Source organism: Sebastes umbrosus, chromosome 8, assembly GCF_015220745.1.
Source record: "Sebastes umbrosus isolate fSebUmb1 chromosome 8, fSebUmb1.pri, whole genome shotgun sequence".
Classification (NCBI taxonomy): domain Eukaryota; kingdom Metazoa; phylum Chordata; class Actinopteri; order Perciformes; family Sebastidae; genus Sebastes; species Sebastes umbrosus.
The window spans coordinates 23,402,081-23,418,010 of record NC_051276.1 but is presented as its reverse complement, the minus strand read 5'-3'; the positions used below and the strand labels follow the sequence as shown (position 1 = coordinate 23,418,010).

Here is a 15,930-nt window from a genome sequence, read left to right as displayed (position 1 = left end):
TGTGACTGAGTTTCTCCATCACATCATAATTAGTGCTGAAACGATTAACTAAAAAAAGCATAAACTAATTAACAATTTTTACAATCAAATGATTGATTAAGTGTATTCACTGGTTCCTGCCGTGTCTCATTTGCTGCTCTATCACTAGAAATTACATATTTTGGGGTTTTGAACTGCCAGACAAGTGCAATAGTGCAACGTCATACATAGAGTTGGAGCTGGGAATTGAAACCTGTTCGGGGTAAAAATTGCAGTGGGACCCCTTCTGACCCCTCACCCCTCTGTGAATTGTGTATGTATCAAAATGTACTATATGCTGCAATAATACTACCTGGCCCGAAGATATGTGTAAAAACTCTTAATGCAAAACATGCAAAATTCTTACATTTAAACACAAAATAATGAAATTGCACACAAAATTCAAAACTCTAAATGACATGCTTTGTCTTGTTGCATTTACTGTAGTGTAAAGTCAGACTCTATGCTACATGATCTGAAACAGCATGTAAGGGGTCGTTCACATGTAGCGTCCAAAAACACGCGGAGAATGCCAGCAGTGCCGCTTTCATCTTTTTATCCGAGGTACTTGGGAGGTTGCACTCCTGTCGCACCTGCCGTTACTAAGCAACCAAAGCCTGCATACTGCGATGATAATGAAGTTGCGTTAATTTGGCAATAAGCCTCACTGACTTAACTAAACAAAGTCAAAACAAAGATAAATGGATATCCAGCACTGTCAGTCCATCATAGAACCTTTACTGCTAGATGTCTCAATTGTGTCAATTTGGTTCACCTTTCAACGGGTGTTTTTCGATGAAGAGAGTGAAGCAAGTAAAATAGTCTATGAAACAGATCATAAAGCTCTTGGTAGCCCTGCACTGGAATGTATAACTTCCCCTCCATTTATTTACCGAAGGCTGATATTTACAGAAGAAAGAAAAGATATCTGCTGACATTTTATCTCACGCCACAGCTGTCGCGGCCTGAAAAATAGGGGCTTGGGAACACTTGCACATTGTGCGTTTGAGCGCGCCTGACGCACGTCTACATTGACAACAATGGATTTCAGGGAGCAAAAAACATGGCATGTGAACGGCCCCTTACTCCATATTACTTTTATTTTCAAATATTGACTTCTGCGTGAATTGCCGCAGGAATTTTGCAGGAATTGAACGTTGACTGAATTATTTATTGTTTGACAACATTATTTCATAGACCTTTTTAAAAATTTTAATATTTTACGTTAGTAATGTATATTCCATAAGAAATTTGCAATACAAGTCAGACTTTTGAGGCCCCTGGGGGTCTGGTGCCCTGTTGGTAATCCAACCTGATCGAACCGCAACAGTCTTTTGGTACTGATCGAAATATGTCCACAACGAATATAAAAAATTGTCAAGAAATAATAGCTACCATTTAATTCCTGAATGGATTCATAATCTTGTTCTTTCCTGATGGAAATCATTACTATGCCAATTATATTTTATTTTTATGTTCACTGGTGTATGCAACATTTAACAATTGTGAACCTGTGCTTCTGTTGATAAACTAGGAGAAAAATATTTCTATCGTTTTTGGTACTGACTGAAAAGTGTAGCTACTATTAGTATTAAATAGTCTGTAAAGGGTCCAACACAAGGAGGAGATGTTATTATCGGTCATGTTTAGATGCACAGTACAGATAACTGGTAAGGCTGCTTATCAGATCATCTAAAGATATAATCATAATCAGAATTAAGCCCACTGTGTGCAGTTTTGCCCTCCAATGTTACAGTTAAGAACAAATTCACAGTACAGACTCCTTTATTATCAAGGAACAGGACCAACTCAGCCCGCATAAAAAAGGTTTTAATCACAATAAGAGTGGGCTTTGACCTTCTTCTCAAGAGCAATCTGCTGTGTGATTACACGCCCTCAGCATACCCCCATCTTCCTGCTGGCTGCCAGAGGATTTCTTTCCTCTGATCACCCGTGTAAATCAATGTCCCAACAGTTTACAAATCAGACGGGGATTTGTGATTCATGGTGCCCCTGCTTGACCTCAGTGCTGCCGTCCCCACTGGGGGATGCAAGGTTGCAGGCAGGCTCCAACCCTCAACCCAGGGGCAGCACCGGTCCTACTTAAAGCATCAGTTAGCTGCTCCAGAGTAAACACTCTGATCCAGACCTCGTGTTTTACGACAGCGAACACAGACTTCTGAGCAGCAGAGCACCACAGAGCAATTTGTATTTTTCCTGAACAAGCAGGAGCCTTGTGCTGTTTGTTGGCAAGAGGCATTGTTGTATACGTGGCATTGCGCTGCTGACAAATGAAAAGCTTGATAGTCCGGTAAGACAGAACAGCCAGGAACAAAGTTGTCCTCTGGTCCCTGGGTGCTGTAGTAATGGTACTCTCATTCTCATGTCTGGGCCCTCGTGTCTCAGGTAAAGTGAAAGCAAAGTGCTCTCTCCCCAGGACTGCACCTTACTCTCTGTGTTCAAATGGGATTTATTGTTTTCACAGCTGACATAAAGGATTAAAATGTGTCCACACTTGTACTTATACACAAAAGCTGGAAATATATTGCATAACATTGGTCAGTCCTAGGGCTGTTGCGGTGAAGGAATTTCCCCTGCGGTGATAATTATTGCTATATAGCTCAACAGCACGATATTATTGCCTCTTTTTTTTTGTAAATGTATTCATTTATCCTGATTTTAATGCTATAGAAATAGCCTTTTTTGTTATGGCTATTATAAGGTATATTGTTGCTCTTAAATAACAAAGATGACAGTTTCAAAACTAATTAAATATTGTTTATTGTTAAATGCAGAGCACAGAAGGGAAGTTGAGATGCTTTGGTTGCGTCTAGTTGCTATGATACGGAATATCCGCAGAAGTAAAAATGTCGGCACAAGGTAGAGTACTTGCTCAGGATGAAGGGAAGGAAGGGAGAAAGGACGGACCCGCTGGTCTATGTGTACTAATTTCTCCTCCATGTTGTTCAGCACTTGTACACATAGGATGTGACAGTTGGTATTTGTGATATTGGACAGCTTGTTAAAAAGTGACAGTGACAAGTGCAGCGTCAGTTGTAGATTTTTCACGTCACTGCAACTTGAAAAAAACACCAAACACGCAGTGCTCAGCACAGAATAGACGCTCAGCGTCTCGTCACGCTGCTGGTGTTTGTAGTATAGTATAAATGCATATCATTCCCATCGCAAAGAATTCAATAAAGCATGTTAAAGGTCCTCTATATGATATCCAAAGCATTAATATATCAGCAAACAACTATTTGCTATGTAAAGATATAGAGGAGTAATGTCTACCTGAGCAGAGAATGAAGTCGCTCTCCCTCTGTGTGTGTTGACATAGTCGGGCCAGCTGTGTGTGCTTTTAGTGCATGTTCATGCTTATGAGCGTGCCCTACTGGCTAGATTACTGCTGCCGCTCTGCACTGCTCTCATACAACGGTTACAGCTGATAACTTCGCCCTGACCGACAGTGCCATCAGGGAAGCGTAATTTACATTTTGGTGCATTCAGGCTCTATTCAGTAAAAATTAATTGGTCAAAGTTAAATACTAACGTTATCATGATGTGTTCAAATGTAATCTTGTAAAATGTAGTTTTTGGTGAGAAACTTAAAATAAATACAGTTGTTTCAAGTGTTTGAAATAGATAATAGAGAGGGAAATATGACCTGTTTAACCTCCTAACAAAAACCAGTATGCAAACAGTAATAAAGGAGTGTATGTTGAAAAATATGGGATTTAGTTTTTAGTTATTTTACCATGGTATCAAATTGGTATTGAGAATCGTGGAATTTCCCTGTTGAGCTGTACTGAGTAATGACTGTCAAGTAAAGAGTAATGTTACTGATTACTTTTCTGTAATGTAATTACATTTTCAATAATATGTAATGTGTATTGATTACATTGCATATCACCCACTCTCTGGTTCCCCCCCAGGTAAACACTGTTAGCTCTGTTAGCACCATTCGTTACAAGCCGCCAGCTTAGCTGTCGCCATGTTGAGAGCCATGCGGAAGCAATAGAAATGCTCCCAATCCCACGTTTAGCATTTTCAAGTAACTGATTTTCAACTGGATCCATCATTGTTTTATTTAACTTACAGATTTTACATTGTGCAGCAACAAGAGGCATTTATCTTATCTAAAAGGACCAAAATATCCACCATTCAAAATGTGATCCAAACATTACAAATACAAATGTAATTTTAAAAGGCTGCTCTGATAATATTTGATGCCAGCAAACTAGAAAAAAAAGAACCAGACAAAATGAATGAATCTCTATTTACAATTACAAGTAGCAGCATCTGAATAAAACCATGTGAAGAAAGACCTTGTTCGAGAAACACAGGGTTTTTTCAAACTACAGTACCGTGTGTACCTATCAAAGAAGTTATTAGAATTCTATTTAGAGCAAAGCAATGAGGCACAGCTTGTGTACAAACAAAATCTAAAAGCGCAGTCATCTCTTCATAAGATGAGCAGGTATTCTAGTGGAAAGGAGGAAATGGAACAGAAAATGGAAAATCCAATACAAATTAGGATCTTAGTACATCTGCACCAAACTGTGTCTGTGTCAAGTAGTAGAACACAGTGTGTATAATGATTACTTATGGACACTCAGATGATCAATGATAAACAAGGATTTAACTTGATGTTGATTTGGCTCAGATGTAACTTAAACTCTCTTTAAAAATGATTTAATGCATGCTTTGTTTTTAATTACGACAGTCTAATCAGGGAGCTTAAATTGTGGATGTATATGCAATTGGTCTTTTCAAACAGCCCCCCAAACAGTTGAGAGCCAGTTCACCTACTGTAACAGCAGCATAAGCATGCAAACCTTGTTCAGGACCAGCGCCTGAAAACTGATACTGAATTTATAAACTGGAAAATAATCCTATCTCAATACAAATAAAGCCTGGAAATCTCTAAAACCCAGATCCAGCATAATCAGAATCAGCAAGCCTGTGCTATAGATTGGAATTAATAAATCATACAAAGCTATTTCGAGATGAATCGCTCCCTCTTTTTGTTCTGGGGAGGAGAAATTGAAAAACACAGTACAAACCTACTTTCCGAACTCCAGTCGTTCTTTGTTTTTCTGTGCAGCAGGGGTGTAGCTCAGATAACTGGACCCCCTGAGAGAATATCGCTCTCGGCACTCCTGTGTAATACAATCTTTCTTTTGGAATCTGTGTGGGCCCTCTCCTGCTGTGGCCCCTACAACTGCCTGGTTATAGTGTCCCTATAGGCCGGCTCTCACTTTACTTCATTGGACTGTATATTAGCAGTATTGGCACTATTGACAATAGTGTGCAGCGGAATTATCTGTGTTAAAGGATTAGTTCGACATTTCGCAAAATAATGCTTTATGTTTTCTTGCCAAGGGTTAGACGAGGAGATTGATACCTCACATGTCTGTACAGTAAATATGAAGCTACGGCTTTTTACATTTGGACGGAGCCAGACTAGCTGTTTCTCCTAGGCTTTACGCTAAGCTAAGCTAACCTCCTCCTGCTTCATACGTGTCACTAAGTAATGTGTTATTAATGTGATTAGTAACTCAGTAACTCAGATTCAGTAACAAATGGTTTAAGGGATAACAATTGGGAAAAAATGTAACCTAGTCATTAAAATAACATTGCAGTTAGGCTACGAATCCCAGTAACGATAACGCTCCATTACTTCGACAATTTGAGGGTTGTTTTATTTGTCCTGTCTTACCAGGAGTTTGAGAGAGGGTTGATATCAGATTTGTCTGCCTTCAGTTGTCTAGTACAGTACATGTCTAGTACATGTTAGCTCGGAGCAGGAACTGGAGGTCTGGATTAGGGATGTCACGAGAACCGATACTTCGGTACCAAGTTGATGATACAATTCTGAAAATGTGACAGTACTCGTTTTTGGCAATGATATAAAATGTGTTTGGGATGCAGTAAACATCTTATTTTTCCCTGATAATACTACATTGTGAACAACAAATCTGTGTTGAAATCAGCAGGAGGAGAGCTAGATAACGTTTCCTGGTAGCTCCGTTCAGGACCGTGCTGCTTACCGGCTGCAGTTAACGTTAACTAGCTCTTGTCTTGCCAATTTCAACATGGGAGGTGCCCTTTGAGTGATTATCATTATGATGTTATCAGGCTCTATTCAATAAAAATGAGTATTGGGCGAAGTTAAATTATAATCGCAGGATGTGTTCAAATGTAATTTTGTAAATTGTAGTTTTTGGGGAGAATCTTGATTAAATCCATTTGTTTGAAGGAGATGTTTTCACAGCAATATAAAATAGAAAGGAGTGTATATTGAAGTACATGGGATTTATTGTTTTACTTTTGTTTTTTATCGTGGTATCGAATTGGTATTGAGAATTGTGGAATTTCACTGTTATTGGTATCGACTACTAAATTTCTGGTATTGTGACATCCCTATTCTGGATTGCTGCGTGCAGTCACTGGGGTAAACATTAAGCTAGCTGTTGATGGTCTGGGAGGTGACATAGATGTGCTGAGTAACGACAGTCAAGTAAAGTGTAATGTAACTTTACATTTTCTGTAATAAGTAACATTGGTAGTCACCCATCAAAAAGTATTTAGCACTACTTTTCATCAGCTGCCACCAACATATCAGATCTATAAACAACTCTCAGTCATGTCAACCTCTGTCAACTCCAGAATAATTGTCACTGTATGAGCCGTGTGATAGTAGTAGCAACTGTCAATCGTCATAGCAGCAATATATGTAGTATCACTAACTGCACTTGTACTGTAGTAGATATAGGCTAGATAAATAAGGAATGTTAAAAGATACCACATTTGCAAATCAGATTTCTTCAATATAGGGAGGAGTGGGGAGGGGACACACATAACTTTCAGCTGGCACAGAAATGCAAAGACAAAAGAAAAATAATGATAATTCAACTGAGAAAAATGTCTATTTCAGCACACACGTTATGATCCACATCATGTATAATTAAATTTCCCTATTGTGTGGCATTAAATTGTAAAACGATAGGCAGCATTATGCTGAGCCGGATAAATTGAAATGTTTGAGGCTCTTTCTTCATTTCCAGTTTTTAATAAAATGGGATTTTTTTCTCCCTCTCTACATGGAAACACTGTTGAGGCTTTGTTTTCCTCATGGAACAGCTGTCAGGACCTCTCGCCAACGAGACCTCGGTGATTGCAGCATCGAACAAATACAGCGGATGGTTGCATCATTAAATGTTGTTGGTGAATGGGCATTATGAAAGCACTTTATGTCTGCACATACAGAGTTATTTAGATTTTTAGACAGACTGAGTCGGTCGGTCCACCATTTTGGCCCAGATTGAAGTATCTCAACAATTTTTTAATTCTTTGTCATGAAATTTTATACAGACATTCATGGTCCCCAGAGGATGAATCCTAATAATTTTGATGATCCCCTGACTTTTCATCTAGCTCCACCAGCAGGTCATAATTTTCACTCATCCAATGAAGTACATCTACTGGGTCAACGTATCCCCATGCAGCATGGTTCGTATGATATCTTACGAAAAGTTATTCCTAATTTTTCGTGCGAATGTCCAGCAACACGTGACGCATGTGTCAATTTCAGTCTTTTCAAAATAAACTTATGTCTTCACAGGAAAAACTTGGTTAGGTTTAAGTAACACAGCTACTTAATTAGGTTTAGGACAAGATTGTGGTTTGGGTTAAAATAACACCGGAAGTGGTGTTACTTAAATGTGGAAGTTACGTGACAAATAAATGTACAACATATGTACAAACAATATAACGTTGACTTCTGGTTTCAGACGGGGTACGAACACCGGTCTCCTGAATGAAAGGTGGTTTTTGAAGTATTCCCACATCTACTGGATCCTTGTATCCTCATACAATGATTCGTATGATATCTTACGACAAGTTATTCCTCATTTTTCGTGCGAATGTCCAGTAACACGTGACGCAAGTATCAGTTTCCTCTCCACTCTTTTCAAAATAAACTTCCTTCTTCACAGGGAACAACTTGGTTAGGTTTAGGTAACACAACTACTTAGTTAGGTTTAGGAAAAGATTGTGGTTTGGGTTAAAATAACACCGGAAGTGGTGTTACTTAAGTACGGAAGTTACATGGTTTCACACAGGACATGAACACCGGGTTCCTGGGCGAAAGTCTGGTGTTTTGACCCACCCATCCAACCTCTTCCCTGTGCTGCGTTTGTCGCTCTTTATACTTCCTGGTTCATAATTACGTGGATTGCATACAAATCGCTTTTGTAGGATATATATACGAATTACAGTGCTTTAGTTTTTGTAGGTATAGCTCCGAACGGTGTATGAGAACAACCTGACTGGATTGCTTGCCACAAAATTCTGTACAGACATTCACAGTTACCAGATGATGCATCCTAATTACTTTAAAGATCCTCTGACCTTTCCTCTAACGCTACCATGAGATTTACATTTGTGGTTTTGAGGGAAATAACTTAATTTGAGAAGACAGACTTTAGTTCTGGCCATAACACAGCTCAGTGGAAAACAATCTTAAAGCCTAATAGAAGAAATGGATTTACAATCTGTCAGCACTGGCCTAGTTTCTGTGTAATCTAGTTTCTTATATATATAAGCGTGCAGCATGTAAAAAGCCTTGCAAAAATTTGAGTTCCAATCAGTTTAGTTGTCACTTTAAAATATCTGATGCCGCTCTTGCACATACAGTCAATTTAAGCTCTCCAGTTTCTGAAGTTAACAGTCAGAGTCTCTTTCTGTCAGACACGGCTGTGTAGAGGTGTGCAGGGGAGAAAGACAGGTCTCAGATGAGTGCTAACTAGCCAAGCAGCACCCCTCCTGTACCCAGCCTCATACAGACTCACTCATCCCACAGCCGGGGCTCCACGCTAGGATATGTAGAGCTGGAATAGGACTGGCGGAGCGAAGAGCAGCCTTCACACTCGCAGAGGCTGAGTAAATGAAAAGCCACAATAGAGGACACCAGGGAAGGAGAGGCCGCGTTGCTGCTGTCCACTCCTGGCTGTAATAACATGGGTGGACACAGAAGTGAATGGCCGCCCGTGTGGCTGTCTGGCTGGCTGGTCGGTTGCCTGTCTTTATGCTTCATCACACACACGTCAAGACAGAAGACAAGAAATAAGAAACAGAAAGCTGAAAAGGAAGTAGATGGTGAAAAGCAAAGTGATAGAGAAAAGGGTGGATGTTTCTGTGATACCTGGATTCTCTTCAGAGATTCATAATCTCTTACACAAGGGGTCACATACAATAGGGGTTACGGCATCATTATAGCAAAGCTGCTGTTTGTCGAGGTTTACAATTACACTCCCTTTCGACCCTCATCCTGACCCTGAATCATTCTGAGCTTTTGTCATGAATGACAAACAGGACAGTCTTAAAACATGAGGGATGACGGAAAAGCTCTCCAGTCCCATTGAATTACCCACATCATATTTCTCTCCATGTACAATTAATAAGGGCTATTGAATTTGTGACCATGCGTCAAGAATAATAATTACACTATTTCCTTCAAGGATCATTTGCGGATGATTTATGCTTTTCGGTCACCGAGAAATTCAAGAAAGAGGGACTGGGAAAAGAATCAATACGTGACACAGTATGGTATTACTTCATGCCAGCTTCCATAGAAAAGAAATCATTCAGGCAGATAGAGGTCCGCCCAGCTGATAAGTAAGAGTCATGGGGGAGGGGGGTAGGGCCACAATACAAAGTTTGGAGGGAATATGCTACGCAGGTGACTCTTCTTTGTCTTGGAGATGAGCTGAATTCAATGCACAATAATTGCTCTTGATTAAGGGTCAGTTTAAATTAGTGTGTGTGTGTGTGCGTGTGTGCTGGCTACAAAGGGACCTGCTGGGGATGTTTGTTGCCTCTAATGGATGGCCACATTTTAAGACGCTAAGAGCTAATAAAGAGTAATGGGCCCGTGGCTTCACTGGGGAGGAGGAAGAGCTATTTTGAGTTCATGAGAGAAAGCATCATCTCGGGGATTAAAGAGTATCGACCGACGAAGAGTAAACACTGCAATGCCGTGCCGCCGGCCTGTTTGGTATAGAGCTGTGGATGCAAGAGACTAACCCAAATCGGCGCCGCTGCTATTGGCTGGGAAGGGTCAGCGGGGATGTCATTAAGGGATGCTAAGAAAGGCCTCCAGGTGCTTGCGAGGAGGCATGATATGTCTGGAACGGTGTTACCACAGCAGGAGGCTGCAGACTGGGTGGCAAGAACCCTGGGCATCCTGCGGGCAGAGAACAACACCTCCTTTGTGCCGTCCAGCGCACATGGCTGGAGGGGAAAGGGGCTGAGAGCTTTTGGCTCGGGCTGGGAGGATGAGACAAGCACATATCTGTGTGCCAATCAGTATTCCCGCGGGCCCCTCCGGACTTCTCTAAAACATAAACGGGGCTCCTTAATGAATCTCTTCCCCTCACGCTGGCCTTTATTGCGAAACGATATCGTAAATCAGGCTAAGTACAGAGGCATTCGCGGGGCAGAGTCAGGCGGCCTCTTTGTGAGTGCAGAGGGACATTTAATGGGGATGTAGCTCTGTTAGGACAGGGGAACAAGTGGATACAAATCCACCCAGGACTTATTGACCACCTACTGATTAGAGCTAGGTTAGAAATTACAAAGCAAATAGCATTCTAGTGGAGAAATACATGCCAAACGCACGGGATGGCAAGCAACCGCCACAACCGCTATGTTCACTTTTTTTTCTTTTTTTAACTCTTTGCAATGGCCACGCTGCGTATTTAAATTCTGCCGCAAACGCCGGCTGTTTTTTTTTATTGTCGCCGAGCACTGAAAATTGTTCAACTTTGCATAAAACTCTGCGCTCGTCACTGTCATTTTTTACCCAGCCATCCAATCACAAAGGAGGAGTACCACACAGACCAGATCCTACATGTAGGCTACAACAACAATGGAGGAGAAGTTAATACACATAGACCAGCAGGTCTGTCCTCTCTCCCTATGTGCTTCAGCCTTCCCTTCATCCAGAGCAAGTACTCTATCTTGTGCCAACATTTTTACTTCTGCAGATATTCCGTATCATAGCAACCAGACGCAACCGAAGCGTCTCAGCTGCCCTTCTGTGTTCTGCATTTAACAAAAACAATATTTAATTAGTTTTAAAACTTTGTCATTTAGAAAGCAACAATATACCCAATATTTAATGCCTAACAATAAAGCTTATTTATATAGCACTCAAACAATAAATTCAATGAAGTAATTTGCACAAAAAAAAGGGCAACAATATTGCATATCGCGCTGTTGAGCCAGTCATTATCACCGCAGGGGAAATTCCTTCACTGCAACAGCCCTGATAGTTAGATAGATAGATGGATAGATAGATAGATAGATAGATAGATAGATAGATAGATAGATAGATGTACTTTATTGATCCCAAACTGGGAAATTCTTGACACTTTTCAGTGTTCTACAACTCTATCATAGTTCCCCTCTTCACCAATACATCATGTTAACACTGCACCAAATCAAGGAAACCAAAGAAAATCACAACACCAGTCAAGCAGACTGATTATGGATGGATTACGCCTGTCTGTGTTTTTTGGGCTTGAAAATGAAGCGCTGTGCCTCTATTATGATGAGTGTGAGGAACAAGCCGCCGCCTCCGATAATGAAAATGGGTGTGAATGAAGCCAAAAACATGTTTTTTTTTTTATCCTCCCAGGGTCAAGACGCATCAATCCAAACTTTTAACAAAGCCAGCAAACTTCGGAGTTCAACTATGGGTCCATTTAAAAAAACTCTCACAATGAACTGTTGTTACCGAGAATTAGTTAAAGCCAGAATCGTGAAGGCTTTAGAGAGTTTGCTGACGAACCTCAGGATGATAGCCGTAAAATCCGTAAGTTAATTAAATCAGTTTATATAGTCAGTACAGAGGGAAGATTTTCCCCTCAAATCCCTTTATTTATAGCAAGGTGTGAAAAACAGAGCTAGTAAATGAAAGAGTTCTGTAGCGCAGTGTCTCTGCATGCTTAAGTGCCTCTTTATCCAAACCTGCTCCCTCCCCAAATTTACTGGTAAACCTCTCCCCAAGGTCACCCACATATAGGATGATAAATTCTGCCTGGAGCTCTCCTGACAAGGCTGAATCCCTGTAAATGCTGCCACACTGCGAGACTTGGCTACGCAGTGTTTATGAATGTAGTGTAGACTTTTCTCTGAGTTCTTCCTCTTCTATGCTCCGCTGCACCAGACCTTAGGTTCACTGCTAATGAATAGACGATAATCATGCTGATAATTGACCCTGATTGGATAATACCTCGCAGTACTATTAGACTGTAAATGTCTTCATTTGAAAGCTGAACGGTGCTTTCAGATAAATTGCAAAGCAAAATTTGGAGGCGGTACGAATGTATTCAACGTCAACGGAAAGATGTGAATGGAGAGAATCAGGTGTAGATTCAATCAATGCGGTGTGAACTGAGGCAAAGATTTGTCTGCTTAAAATTGAACGTTTCATCTCGAGCAAGAAATTAAGAGTTTAAGAGAAATTCTGTTCATTCGCCCAACGCAAGCAGCAGAAAGTAAAGTGGAAAATTAGAAGATGAACTATTGAAGAGTTTCTGGTAGGTTATAGAATCCGTCATTACTCAGCTGTCAAACAGATACACAGATGCATTTGGTGTGTGTTGTTACTGTCCGTGAACTGTCACTAAGGAGAAAACAGCCGCCGGGCGTATGTGGCTAATAAACATGGACTGCAAAAACATTTGAGCTCTTAAATCCATACGAATACAGAAAATACCGCATGAGTCGACATCAAACAATGGAGGCTTTGAAGTGCTTGTGTGAAGCTCCATCATCTGAAATTTGACAGTTGGTAGCCAAACAACATAAGCAGTGTCTCACTGTTACAGCACAGTATTACTTATTCTGAGTATCTGAGTTGTGAGTATTTAGTGTATTCGCAGTGATAAAGTAACAACATTAAGTCAGACACGTCAGTTTGCACACTAAATGTGCTTAATTTGTATGCCTCCGCGACGGCGACAGCTGTGGCCGGAGGCATTATGTTTTCAGGTTGTCTATCCGTATCATTCTAGTGAACGCAATATCTCAGGAACGCCTGGAGGGAATTTCTATTAATTTGGCATGAACGTCCATCTGGACCCAAGGATGAACTGATCAGAATTTGGTGGTCAAAGGTCAAGGTCACTGTGACCTCACAAAACACGTTTTTGGCTATAACTCAGGTATTTATATGCTAGTTATGACATTTTCAAACACATGTCTCATAGGATAAAATAATGAAGTGATGACATTTTGGACAGACATGGATGTAAACTGCAACTTGACTGGTTGGCGGTGGCATACAACCGCAAGACCATAATTGTAGTTTACTGTGATATTGTGGACATAATTGTCCACCAATGCAATGCATAACAGAAATGTATTAGCTGCTTGTAGCTGGACAAATGCATTGTGGTCTGACAACTCCATAAACATGACAATAATACATCTACGGAAACACTTTGCTTTGTCTTTCTTTTGTTTAAAATTGGTATTTGCTTTCCAGTTGTTCAGTTTGAGTGATATCATCAGTGTACTCTTATATAGTTTCCTGTTAATGTAAATTGATAAACTTATTTCTTTTGCCTTATTTCTTTCTCTTTTTTTAACTGCTAAAGGGCACTTTGACAATAAGCTCTGTGTACTTCATAGTGTGGAAGTAGGATACAGCTATTGGGGGCACAAGGTAGCCTACTGTGTGTTTTTATAAAATCAAACCTGAAATCCAAACATCTTTGTGAAATATCTACTTGACAGATTGGGACAAATTTCGGCACAGATAACCATGATTGCCAAAATAATGACATTCCCATCAGCGTTCGTTGTTCATTACTAATAAACAAATGTCGGCATGTTAAGCATGAAGTAAAATATCTGAAGCAGTGATAGGGCTGTCGTGGTAAAAGAATTATCCCTTTGGTGATAATGATTGGCTCAACAACAGTGCACAATGCAATATTATTGCCTTTTTTCTTTTTTTGCAAATGACTTCATCCATCATGATTTTAGTGTTATATAAATACGCTTTATTGTTAGGCTATTACTAGGTATATTTTAGCATTTTAAATGACAAAGATGACAGTTTAAAAACAGTTTTAATTAAATACTTGTTTGTTGTTAAATGCGGAACACAGAAGGTCAATGAGGTGCAGCGTCTTTTTCAGCTGAGACGCTTTGATTGTGTCAGGTTGCTATGATACGGAATATTCGCAGAAGTAAAAATGTCGGCACAATGTAGAGAGGGAGAGGACAGATTCGCCGGTCTGTGTGTATTCATTTCTCCTCCATCGTTGTTGTTTAGCACTTGTACATGTAGGATGGGACAGTTTGTGGTATTTGCCACACCCCTCCTCCATTGTGATTGGACAGCTGGGTAAAAAAGTGACAGTGACGAGCGCAGCGCAGCGTTTTACCCAAAGATGAACATTTTTCTACTCTTGGCGACCAGCAAAAAACACCAAACGTGCAGCGCTTTGCGTAGAATAGACGCTCAGGGCCTCGTCAAGCTGCTGACGTTCCCATTGCAAAGAATTAAAAAAAGAAAAAAACAAGAACATAACGGTTGTGGTGGTTGCCTGCCATCCCCTGTGGTTGGCTTGTCAATAGCAATTGCAATATTGTGGTTATTGCGCCAGCCCTATGAAGCACTATTAACAATGTAATGTGACAGGTGGAAAACATGAACCAGAACTTGAAGTCTAAACCTTGAAATTACATATTTTGTCCCAAGGTAAAGTTGAGAATATACCGTCCTGCAAGCCAAAAGACTAAAACTTGAACTAAAATGCTTTTTTCTTGAAACTTCAGAACTTAAAATAAGTGTCAAAGCTTACTGGAGGCCCTGTAACAGACCTGCCCCTTAAGTCTAGCTAAACATAACCTCAAATGAAGATAACATTAATTAAGACAAGGCAAGTGACATTTACTTGAATTAAGTCAAACAGCCTTGCATAGTGAGCACTAGATAATCCAATCCATACTCAAAACAAGTTGGACTAGATTTTTAAACCATTTTAACTCAGCTGCCAGGGTTCTCACCCGCACTATGCCCTGGCAGCACATCACCCCTACACTCATCCACCTTCACTGGCTTCCAATCAAGTCCTGCATCAACTATAAACTCCTCCTTCTCACATACAAATCCCCCCATGCCCTTGCTCCTCAGTCCCTAATCAACCTTCTCCACCCCTACACTCCATCCCGGAAACTACGATCCCCTGACACTGATCTGCTCTCAACCCCTCACACCCGGCTGAGAACATTCGGAGACAGAGCCTTCAGCGTCGCGGCCCCCGCCCTCTGGAACTCTCTCCCTCCTGAAATAAGAAATGCTTCATCCCTGGACACTTTCAAAAAACACCTCAAGCACCACCTGTTCATCAAGGCCTATGATCTCAGCTGACTTCTGCTACACATCACTCTTTAATTACTTAGGTATAGTTTTTCCTCTGTTTTATTTATTAGTAAGATTTTGTGTGCCCCCTTTGTAAAGCGTCCTTGGGTTTCTGAAAGGCGCTATATAAGTCCAATTTATTATTATTATTATTATGAACTCAAATGAAAATGTGCGACTATACAACTATCTTTCAAGAACTACAAAAGGTTTCTGTGTCAAAGAGAGTTAACCTACCACAGCAAAGTAACATATTAAAGATGATATAACAGTACGCTGGTGAATTTATGTGTTCATCCTCATTATTTTGGGACAGTAGTGAGTACAATAATAGCAACGCTTGATGTTGCACTCTGCACAGATGTCGTCTTACTTTCTGTACCTGTCTTTTCACCTTTGAAAACAGGTCAAGGTGCCTCCTTTCTGCTCTGACTCAGCGTTGCACATTCTGCACTAAACTGTTCCAA

At 40.5% G+C, this 15,930-nt stretch overlaps 1 protein-coding gene across 1 annotated transcript in view; it reads right to left on the bottom strand.

Annotated features, from left to right (window-relative positions):
- si:dkeyp-14d3.1 (transmembrane protein 132C) overlaps positions 1-15,930 on the bottom strand; it is a 165,186-nt gene that overhangs the window by 131,580 nt on the left and 17,676 nt on the right. The window lies entirely within an intron of this gene.